The 12,291-nt window shown below is 37.9% G+C and overlaps 1 long non-coding RNA gene across 1 annotated transcript in view; it reads left to right on the top strand.

Moving 5' to 3' along the window:
* The window catches only part of LOC121928500, a 108,188-nt gene that overhangs the window by 5,102 nt on the left and 90,795 nt on the right, over positions 1-12,291 (top strand). The window contains exon 2 of the long non-coding RNA XR_006103514.1: positions 4,956-5,043. This is a non-coding gene — a long non-coding RNA (uncharacterized LOC121928500). The remainder of the gene's footprint in view (positions 1-4,955; positions 5,044-12,291) is intronic.

Below are 12,291 nucleotides of genomic sequence, written 5' to 3'. Positions count from 1 at the left end.
GTATCCTGAATCCAAGAAGAAAATGATATCATCAGCAGTAGTGCTTTTGATGAATGACTATCCATCACCACTTCATCGAAAGTACCTGTTATTTGTCCTGTAGGTTGCTTGATGATTTTAATGACAGCTGCATAAAATATAAAGTAAAATGATTAACCAACAACCAGCATCTAACCAATATCAGACTGGAGTTCATCCTTCCTGGCTTCTCATTCTTTCATAGGAAACAACTAGTCAGCATGTGTGATTATTAATTGAAGAGTATTAAGAGAACCTTATTAACTATTTTAAAAACTGGGACAGTTGGAGTGATAACTCATGGAAAATAAGCAATTACTAACTCATGGTGTGCATTTAATGTCTACTGGCTGTAGGCTACTAGCTATAGGCTCCCTTTGAATAAAGGCTCACATCTTTCCTGGCTCTTCCTACTTGTCTGCAAGTTGACATATTCTTGTATGAGTCTATATTGACTGATATGTTTCTCAGGTATTTCTTTGTTTTCTGTTCTGTTGAACATTCATAGGCCTTCAGAGTTCAAGATTACTGCTATTGAGACTATCTTTAAATTAACCATGAAAAACATATCAAAGACTTGTAGTGATTACTTGGGAAGACTATGGATTTCAGTTTACCAGCAAAAGGAGCATGAAATCACTTTATTCTGGACAATACAGTAGTCTGATAAAAAGTAAAGAATCAATGTGGAATAACTGTGTTTTCGATCCAGAACAATTAGGGTGCAGTTAACTTTACCATTTTTCCTTATGATGTGGGTGGTAGTGGGTCTTTTTTCTTGTTGACCAACTACTTCTTTTCTAAGTGAGCTGTTACTAATAGCCTTGAAAGAAGATTAAATGCAACATGTTAAATATTACAATTATTGTGGAAAACAAAATTATTTAGTGAACATAATGGGGAGCAAATCAAGCATTTAACATGATCCAGGAAATGCTACTCTAAACAATTGCATTTGTTTTATGCAATTTTTCCTCCTTTGATTGCTGACAGATGCCGTTTTGGAAACAAACATCTAAACAGTTTTCCTTCAATCACAGAAGAGGGAAAAGGGAAATAATAAGTCCCACACACCAGAAAATGACTACATGTTTTGAATTTAACTCTTGTCAATCACTGTTCTGCAAAACATGACATGTGAATGGCATCCATGCAAAAACAATACCATTATAATCCTAATAAACCAAAGAGGCTCATTACCTCAATTAAAAAAAATAGGCAAGGAAATATGTTCAGAAGCTATATTTTGTGAGCTCAGTCCGTGAGCCCAAAATGATGTGAGAGAAGCCCACATACCCAGGGATTTCTTGTCCCTTTTTCCTGGATTATATTAGAGATATATCTGTGTGAGTTACACCACACATTTACTCAGGCAGAGGCAGGGTGAAAATTAATATGCATTTACCAAAATGGAAAAATAATTATTGAGAGTGGTAATCACTTCCTCTAGAAGGCATAAAGTGTCCCATATGGAAGAAGAGTAGTGCATCAATTCAGTATTTCTTTTACCAAACCATAACAGAAAAAGCAAATGATAGCTTCTGCAATGCGCAAGTTGGCTTTCCCACATTTACATTTTGCTTTAAATGTACATTTTTTACCACCTTGTTCTATAAAGCTCTGTTTTGTGAGATTGTTTAGCTTGTAAGCCATGTGGTCAGAGAGTGTGTCACCCACATATTCTAAATAAAAAATAAGCTGCTATCCTCTATCCCTTATCTGAGGGTTACTCTCATTGAGCTCAGTGAGGCTTTCCTCTGAGTCAACATGAATACAATGTTAGGTTCACTGTTGTTAAACAATTACGCAGCATGAGCAGTAATGCATTATGTTCCTATGGTATTTCATTTCAATTACTTCAAAATATTCAAACCTATAATGAATAAAGGCAGCTCCACAGCAAACAGAAGAGTTTTACTGGATAAGACCAAATGCCCTTCAAGTCCAGCATTTTGTTTCCTACAGTACAACCAAGACAGATGGACAGCACACTTTTCATCTAGTATGTAGAAGCACACTGCCTCTGACTAACCTTGGAGGCAGGACATAGACATGATGACTAGTTGCCATTCAGTTGTCTCTATGATTTAGTAATTGTTTATGCCCCGTAGATTTATCAGAATCCTTCCAACCACCCCTGGGTGCTTTTTTTTTATTATTAAAGATTATAGCCTTGGTAAACTACTGTCCTTATTTTGTTCAGTTGTTGTGTAACTGTAAATCATTTGTGACTTAAAGCAACCATAAGGCAAAGCAATTGCAGGGTTTTCTGGGGATCAGAATGTGTAACTCACCCAAGGTTACCATGGCTGAGCAGGGAATTGAAACCTGGTCTCTAGAGTCCTAATCTAGTACTGAAACCACTACACCATGCTGGCTCTCACATTTGGGCCAACAGAGAATTGTTGTTTTATTTTTATTTTTATTTTAAAAAGTCAAGTTCCTAGCATTGTTTTTCTGATTCTGGGCTCTCCTTTGAGTTTATAGAAATTAAATTTGGAGGGGAGGGGGAGTGGATGCACAATTTCTTGTGTCAATACTTTCAGATAAACACTAAGAAACAATTGCATGTAGACTGTGAATCAATGGGATCAACCTGGCCTTGCTTGCCCTGTTCCCAGTTCTTAGCCAGCTATGCCTCCCCTACTGCTTTCCATCTATCATGTTCCTTGGTATGTTCCCTGGTGGTCCTGATACAATCCTTCCTTTCCATAACTATTGTGCAGAATAAATGAATGTAGCAGAGTGAGAGTATGAGAAGTTGGACAGAAAAAGTAGACTGTGGCCCAAAATGCTTGGGCCAAATAATGCAGTTTCTGGCCACTTTGGTGTGTGGTATTTACATGACACATGCCTCCAAAGTGGCCAGAAACCACTCCAAGGCTCTGCCAAGCCAGGAAAAGCTGGTCCAAGAAGGAGCGGATTTAATCTGCCCCTATTAGTGGGCCATTTGGGATTGTGGCAGCAGCCTATTTTATAAATGAGCTGTGCAGTCACCGTGGTCTTGGTGTGATTAGGACTGGAGCGGCCAGAGGCTGCTCCTTCTGGGACATCTGCTTTGGCCCTGTGATCCACTGTAGATTTCTGGCAAGACTTTCCAATTCCCAGTTGCTTTACAATAGCAACAAACAGGTTTTCTCTTCTTCTCCCATACTATTAATTCAGCAGTATGCCAGATTTAGATTTGTACTTGTATAAGCTCAGTCTATGTCTTAATATCTGCAGTAGGAATCAGCTTCACTCCCTGGGACACTGTTTGCCTTCTGGTTTGATTCTCACCTACCATTTCACACCTGGTTCTGGTTGGAGAATATTTTAATAAAAAGCTATGTAGATTCTCTAGGTTTGAAGTCTATCCTTACCTTGAGGTCAGTTATCTTGTGTATGTGAAGGATGGGAATAAGATGTGGGCTTAAGAGGGATCCTTGGTATGGGAATTAAGTCTGATCCTGTTTCTGTCAGTGAAACACTGGTAATTGTAACAGGAGGAATGAATAGGGGAGGGAAGGAAAGAATTCGGCCCACGTTTTGTTTTTTTAAAAACGCTCCACTGAACACTAGCATGGTCATTTTACTTAAATTATTCAAACTTTTACAGCATTGTTTTATGGATATTAGTGATATGATAATTAAACAGTGGATTGCTTTTGTCGATTAATAAGACAAGCCTTTTTAAAATTCTGGGTGGGTTATTTGTTGGCTTGTTTGTTAAAGTAGAAAAATTTATGTAAAAACAGAAAATAGCCTCCAAACCATGGCCCAGTCAATACTCCTTATAATTTGATGTATACATACCTCAACAAAAAGCTTACTGATTTTGGTTCATTTGAAAGAACAGAGCTGAATAAATATTTGAATATATATTTTAAATTATAAAAACAAGAAAAAGGGGTCTGCTCTATAAGGTATAACATGTAACAGTGAAGCATACCAAATCTATTAGATGCATGTAACCTCCTCTCCCTCTTCATTACAGCAAATAAAGTTGAAATGTATGCCTTAACATTGTATGTGTTATGCATGTTACTGACTGATTTGACTGTTGAACTTCTTATAAATCATAATCTAATATTGTTCTTTGCAGTACTGAACTTGAGTGGTTGGGTTTTGAAGTCAAATGTAGACGTCCAGAAATAAGTTGTTTTATGCACCTGGAACATTCTCTAAATAGGCAGAAATATACAAATATGTAAATATAAAAGAGAAATAATTTTTAGATATTCCACATGACACAACAAACACATGGCTAACAGTTTCTGCTTCCTGATTTCTTCTACTTCAGTTACCCCCTGTTTGCTTGGGTTGTTGACATTTGTGAGTTGTTTCTAAAGTAGACCTTAATCCAGAAAGGCCTTTAATTATGATTTTCCTCATTGTTGTTAAAGAGCAGTAACCACAACTGGGAACAGCAGCCATGAGACACTGTACATGTTAAGGGACAGATAAAAGATATTTGCGATAGTTTCAGATTTAGCTGTAGCTTTTCTGTATCACCTTTAGGGGCTGAACCACAACTAGATCCATTAACTACAAAGGACAGTAACATCCTCACTGACTCTTAAAGAAACAGGTTTTCCAACTCTTTCACTCCTGAAAACTATTGCATGCTGTTAACTTGTATGCATTCAAGGCTTCACCCACTTTTTTGTTAGCAAGTTGAACAATAGCTGTATCGGTTATCTTGCAGCACTTATAAACATCTCTAAACTAGTTACAACATTGTGTGCCATTTTGAATTCTCAAAATTCTAGGAATATTTTCATATTTAGTTTTGAGCTTCTTAGAGCATCTTTTGTATGTACCAACTTTTAGTAGTGTTATCAAAAATGAAATATTATCTTTTTCATTTTACTAAGTAGTTGTACTACCAGTAGTATTTTTCACAGAGAGGCCATAGTTCCAGTGAGGGTGAGGGCCTATTTTGTTTTCTCTTACAGCTTTCTTCATGGCATAGTTGCTGCCATCTACTGTGCTCCTGTGGGTAGTGCTCCCAAGCAAGAGAGGTTGCAGTGTTTAAACGTCACTGTAAGTAAAGCAGAACATAACATTCATTTGTGTGTTTGGGGAAATATCCATGTCCAGTGAAAAGCTGTCAAAGAATAGGGTGGGACAAAATTTTAATGAAGATGAGGAAGGACATAGGAAAAACGGAAAGTTCTATGTTTCCATGCAAGATAGCAATCATGAAGGTTTTGCTTTATTTCTGTGCCTTTAACAGCATCTGGTACACAGACATTAGACGCATAAAACGTTTCCCACTTTACTATTTTTATGCCAGTGGTTGGCCTCCTTGTATCAGGGTCCTGTTAAAGTGGGAGTGGTCATGACACATTTTCCAGATGTTTTCCCTTGGTCTTGCCAACTAGGGCTGAGGGCAGAAGCAGTTCAACAATATCTGGTGGGCCATAAGTAATCCATCCCTGTATTAAAGTAATGGAAGCAGAGCTCATGACATGCAGATCATGGTATCCATATAATCCAGAGAAAGGATGATGCATGACATCATCTGCATAATAGTGTGAAGTTGAACAAGTCAATCCCCCTCCCCTGGGGTTACAGTGATGAGAACATGTTTGCCTACTAATTTCTTCCTTACATGCAGCCATTAAAGGAGAAAGATAGATCACCTTCCAGATGTTGTTGGAGTGCAGTTTCTATCAGCCCCAGCTGGCATAGCCAATGGTAAGGATTGAGTGGTGGGAAACCTGCAACCTTCCAGATTTTGTTGGACTATATCTCCCATTCATTCATGACAACTGGCTGGTGATAACAGGAGTTGGGAGTCATTAACATATGGAGTGTGATACATTGCCCACCTCTGCTACAGAGGAAAAAGCTCTGCTGTGCCAACTTTTTAAAAAGTCCACTCATCACTGCACACGCTGGCTGAATAATCTTTGAGAATAAGCTAAGAGAACAGAAATGTAAGAAGAAAACAAGTGATTTTTTTTTCAAACTGAGGGAACAGAAATGATGAAAAACTGATTGCATTTGGGGGGAAATCCCATAGAGCAGTAGCCATTGCGGCTGCTTCAAGTAGCAATTATCTTGCAAGTAAAGTATTTTACTTACACTTTTAACAGAAGTCTGACATGTATGTTTTCTTTTTCTGGTGTGGACCCAAAGTGATAGGAAAAGTTCCACCTGCTTAATCTTTGTGTGTCAGGTTGCAATTAAGGGATGGGCATAGTGCCAATATGAGGGAGAGAAAACAGAATGGCTAACTCTGCCTACAAGCTACAGCAATTGCAAATTGTTTTGTGCCACATGAATTCTTGCTTAAAATGCTTCCCAAAAGAGCCTCAAATGCTTCCTAGATTGGCCTGGCTGTACGAGACCAAAGAATTACTTACACTGGTATAGTAGCCTTGCCTTTAGTGCAAAAGGGCATTTAATTATATCTCCCCCTCTCTAATTAAGTGACCTGTACTTTAGCATTTATTTCTATCCTATTATTTCTCTTCCCTTCCCTTACTCCATCTCAGTAGGGTCCCAATTCACCAAAGTATATATGTGATTACCTCCAAGCAAATACTTGATTACAATAGTATTTTGGGAAGAATTTTCAGTTATCAAAAAGTGTAAATGACAGCCAACTCAATTACAAGCAAAGTGCTACTTCTGATGCCTTAGGGGACAGTCTTTTGCAGGCATAATGTGAGTAGCTCCTTTCATCAGTTTGAATACTGAGTGTAGCCTGCATTAAATCAACTACATGGCATGTGCCAGCAAAATCAAACCCTAAATGAATGATGTATTGGGGTATAATTAAGAGAGATTCAAGCCTAAAATGTATATAACTTTGGACTGCCTTGAGCTGGAGTCTTGTTCTAAATTCAGATAGTCAATATGCATACTGAGGCATATTGATCAATTGTACCCTTCAAGGAATGCTCATGTAGTGATGGGTTAATCTCCATTGGTGGAGTGTCAGCCTGTCTCTTAATAATACAGGACCTCTGCAGATAAAAATTCCAAAATCAAACCAACCAGAATAGGAACATTTCTTCAGTAAATGCCATATTTTATGATATCAATGTCCTCATTTCACAGCTTACCCATTTTATCTATGTCAATACTACCTTATATATAATCAACAGGGCCTGCTGTTTATTAGTACAAATCATATTATTTCCAAATAAATGCTGATAGAAATGTTACCCTTTAAGTTGACATGATCTAGTGCATGTCAATAAGCATAGCTGAATATGAGAAAAACCCAAACATTGTGACAGGAAGGAGAGCAAAAAAAACAAAAACAAAAAGGCAAAGGAAAAAAACAAAAGGAAAAACAAAAGCAAAACAGTGAAATGAGTACAAGATCAAGGGATGTGAAAAAAGTAAATGAGCTATATAAACATATAACAGGCATGCTCATGTAGTGCCAAGTTGTCATTATAATACATGTACATGGAATTTTTCCAAGTCTGGGTGTCCAGATTGCACAGAGATCCTACACATTTAATAGATGGGTAGGAAAGCCTTCATGACAAGCTAGTCCTGCCAAAGTCCTTCTTTTGTACAGTTATTGAATATACTGTTAAAGAGTCCTTTGACATCTGGCCACCATGTTCTCAGTACAGATGTATCTGGAAGACATACTTCAAGAACACTAGATAATCCTTAGGCAGATATCCACTAGGCCACAGGCTGCTTTTTGAAGTAATATAGAAGCAAGTGGAAAGGAATGTAGACTTCCTGAATCTATGCATGATCTAGAATACAGGTATATACCTACAGTGAAACTTTTCTGAATTTAGTATGCAATCATATTTATTTATTTCATTTATATTCTGCGCTTCCCTTGGCATGAGACCTGAAAGTGGCAAAGTATGGAAAATGTTTGCAAAAATGTGTTCATCAGGGGAAAGTATATACTGTACAAAAAATGTTTTATTTCAGGAGAAACTACTTACAAAAATGCCTGCTGGAAAAATTGTGTACCAAGAGCATTTTACTTTTTGGAAAATGAAGATTTGGGATTATTTACTAGAAAAGAAGAAAACTATATTTGTACTCTACTGGGAAACTGATTGTATCTGAGAGGGTTTCTTTTAAAAATAATCTGTTTTGTCATATGATGAAAAATGTGTGTGTGTGTGTGTGTGTGTGTGTGTGTGTGTGTACATTGTATGCGTTGATATTGCAAGCAAACAGGTACATAGTATTTTTTTTAAGTACAGCATAGAGGATACAAATTCACACAGAAGTACTTCTGAGAATTCAGGCTTACTCACAATGCCTTTTCTCACGATTCTCCAAGAGGAGGTAGAAACTTTTTCAGGAACAGTCTCTTATTGCTCCAACTACCAATTGTTTGGTTGTGGTCTCCTTATGGCTATATTTCATGTCAATCTGGGAACATTTGGAGCTTAGACTCACGAAGAATGTGTAAAGCATGTAGACAATATATATACCAGGGACGGGCAACTATGATGTCTAGATGTTTTGCACCTACAGCTAGGGATGTAAATCCTCACTCATCTCATTTTTACCAAAGTTTTTGCACATTTCTGAAGAAGCATTTGCAAGACATTTATTTGCACAAATTTCACGAATGATTGTTATACAGACTAGAGTTTTGGTTTGTTGCATGGACTTTTGAAAAGGAGATATATTAAGTGGGTTGATTGTGTCTTTTTGATCACTACCCCTTTCCTTTTATGCTTGTGGTCAATCTAACAAAAGGGAAAGAGATTACTTCTGTGCAGAGAATTTCCCAACAAGTAGATGTGTAGTGTTGCTGGGAAGGTGCCTCCCGATCTTCTGGGTTGTATGAGAGCTCTCCTGGGGCCCTTTCACATTAAGCAATTATAGTGTTGAGATCATAGCAACATCCTATGGACTCTAGAATTTGTAGTTTCAGGAGGGGTATTTAGGATTCTCAAATGAGGACTTCTACAGCTTCACCAAACTACATACTCTAGGATGTCATGGGATGGAGCCATGGCAGCCGAAGTGGAATCACATCGCTACAGTTGCATAATGTAAAAAGGTCTCTAGTGTAAAATCTTTGTCTGGAATAGGGTCCACCCCTTGAATGGTTCTCATACAACCTGCAGCAGCTGTGAGAAAAAACAACCATAAAACCAAGAGTGGTTCATTGCCTTTTCACAAGGGATTCATCAGCTGCCCTGACAAAAGTTTCAGCACAAATTGCAAAATTCTCAAAAAGATGAAGAAAGTGCTTGTTCTTCACCTGACTTTTTACATCTGTCAAGATACTTTTTTGTTACTGAACACCATCTTCATCATTATCTGTTGAATATTTACTATATTCCTACCTAAAACTCCCATCAGTCCTAGCCAGAATAGTCGATGTTGCGGTATTATGTGATCTGTAGTCAAAGCATTCTGGTGGATTCACACTTGCCAATTCCTCATGTACTTGGATTCTCACCTACACAGCCACACACACACACACACACACACACACACACTGCTCTGAAGTATTTATAGTGGTGGTTCCCTGCATGCGATTCCATCCTTTGGACATTTCCTAAGTGGCATGGGATCCAGCTACAGGGAAGCATAAACTATGCCACTCTGAGAGTGCATAAACTGGGCATGGGATCAAGGCTTCATCATGGGCAAGGCTTGAATTCCAGAAAGAACAGCCAAGCTGAGGCAACTCGCCAATAAGAGCTAGCAAGTTGTGGTCTGAAAGCCTGGCCAGAGCAAGCACAGAACATGCCCTTAGTCAATCAAAACAAAGCTTTCTATATGTGATAGAAATAACTTTCAAAAAATGAATTGACACCAAGGCTATGATCCTATACAAACATATCTGGATGTAAGTCCCCTTACTCACTTCTAAGTATAGAACTAAATTGTAAATTTACAAAATAAAAACAAAAACAAATAATTACTTATCACTTACTGTTCAGTTTTCTGACCAGGTAGAAATATTAGGTAGGGGTTGATATTGGCTGCCATAGATTATGTCATAGGTTAGGACAGGAATTCCAAATTCAGTATCTCACTTTCCAGAGCACAATATTTTATGAAAAGTTCAGGGGGAAGTTGGAGATTTCCCCCTATTTCACATTGCCCCATGCTAGCTTCGCAAAGCCTTTCCTCAGCTTCCAAAACTCTTTGTAAACACAGCTTCGTAATTTCGTAAGAGAAGTGCTTAAGAAAACTAAAAGGTTAATATATTCTAACTAGATGTTGGGGATAGAATGTCAGATCTGTCAAACCACATTAGAGTGTGCTGCTCAATGAAAAAGATTTGATTTCTTCTGCCACTGTCCTACTATGTTCAAGTCACACAGTGCCAGCAGCAACCAGCCAGCAACCGTGGGCTGGCACTGAGTGGACCCGAGTGGGAAGCCAGCCGCAAGGACCATCTGTTTCCGATTTCTAACTGAGCCAAGATGTGCAGTGAAGTGCATGCCATTCGCAGAGCCAGCCTTTGCCATGCTCAAGTTATTAGGGTTACAAGTGAAATTATCTTTTCCAAACAGCAGGGGAGCTATAATCCTTATGGAAAGAGACTTAAAAGATTCAGATCTCTTTTTGTTAAAGTTGCAGGGAAAGGCAGCTAGCTTACATGTTCAATTACAATTTCAAGGGTTTTATAATGTAAAATATATGTTTTATTAAGCAGCATAACCTTTGAGGTGGGGAAGGTAGATGTTAGCTCATCCGGCTTAGTTGAATCAATTGATCAAGTACATTTTGTACTGGCTCTTTAAATTTTCAAAGGAAAAGAAGGTGATGGAACTCCTGTGTCTGGCTGAAAAAAGCATTGCAAAAATATGTGAATGTGAATCCTCAAATCCATGAAAATTAACTATACCCTGTTCATATCTGGGTGTTATTTAAATCTCTGGGTAGCCTTTGATTTAAAGGGAGTGTGTTTTATTTTATATCATCTGATTTAGATCTTGGCAATGTGAAAGTATTTTTAAGAATTAAAAAAAGTAAAAGTAAAAAGAAATGGAAAGTTTAACTCAACAAGTCCCCCCCAACTAAAAAAAACATGAATCCTTTGATACTGTTCCATTTGTGTGATTTTACCTCCAGTATATTGTATGATTATTAATGTGGTAACTGTCACTGTGTTAGATAAACACTGGCAAAGTTGTTGGACAGTTGCTCTCTTTACACTTATTGCACAGGAACCAGCAGCCACAGAAATAGCCTTGCATTGTATGTCAGCTCATTATGAATTAGGTTACTCAGACTGCAGCTCCTTTCTTTCATTTTCTAGTTCTATGTATCAGTAAAAAGCTAGTTTATGATTGGCTGAGATACCAATGGATAAATTCTAAGACTTGTTATTGTGGCACAAAAGTTCTTAGAATCAAAATGCCTCAATGCAATGCTATAAATATAATATTATATGAGCAATCTAGCTATGTATCATGAGCAAATGCATTACAAGATTTTCTAATTAATTCACAGGAAATATGCAGTGTTTTCCAATTATCTAATATTTATAAAAATATTTAGGATATAAACCACTGAACAAATAGCAAACAGCTTTCCTATGTAGTAATAAATCTTAGGCATATGTTATAGAAAAGCAGGGTGAGTTTGTTTTAAAATGACTATTAGTCCAATAACTCATTATGGAATTGAACAGGCTGCCCCCTTCAGTGCTGGATTGGAGCCGTGGCAGCTACATGCTGCAGCCCTGACCTGGCCTTTCTGTGATGCAAAAAGGAGCTGCAAAAAACGGCTCTTTTCTGCACTGTGGAAAGCGCACCATAGCTGCTGGCACCACAGCTTTTCAGCACACCTTTGGCGCTGCATCATCTAGATGCAGTGCCACAGGAGTGCCGTGATGCCTCCTGCTGTGTGGTGGGGTGTGCAGCGTCCCGCCATCATGGGGAAGGAATTGAGGCATGCATCATGCCTTTATGTCTGGTCTTTCAAGGCCCTGAGTCCACAAAGTTCTACTGTTATTTTGTACCAGATCTCAAAGTGTATCACCTAGACAGCATCTGCACTGCACAAATAACCAGTTTCACACCACTTTAACAACCATGTCTCAATGCTATGGAATTCTGGGAAAAGTAGTTTGTGGCACCAGAGCTCTCTGATAGAGAAGGCTAAATGTCTCACAAAACTACAGTTCTCAGAATTCCATAGCATTGAGCCATGGCAGTTAACGTGATGTGAACCTGGATTATAAGCCTGAGGGCAGTGAACCGTCCAATTAAAAAGATTGTATGTACAGCCCTGTGTAAATTTACAGTGCTTTATAAATAAAGGTTTATTATTATTATTATTATTATTATTATTATTATTATTATTATTATTATT

Source organism: Sceloporus undulatus, chromosome 4 (genome assembly GCF_019175285.1).
Source record: "Sceloporus undulatus isolate JIND9_A2432 ecotype Alabama chromosome 4, SceUnd_v1.1, whole genome shotgun sequence".
NCBI lineage: Eukaryota > Metazoa > Chordata > Lepidosauria > Squamata > Phrynosomatidae > Sceloporus > Sceloporus undulatus.
Note: the sequence above shows the minus strand (reverse complement) of the source record. Positions and strands in the feature narration are given on the sequence as shown.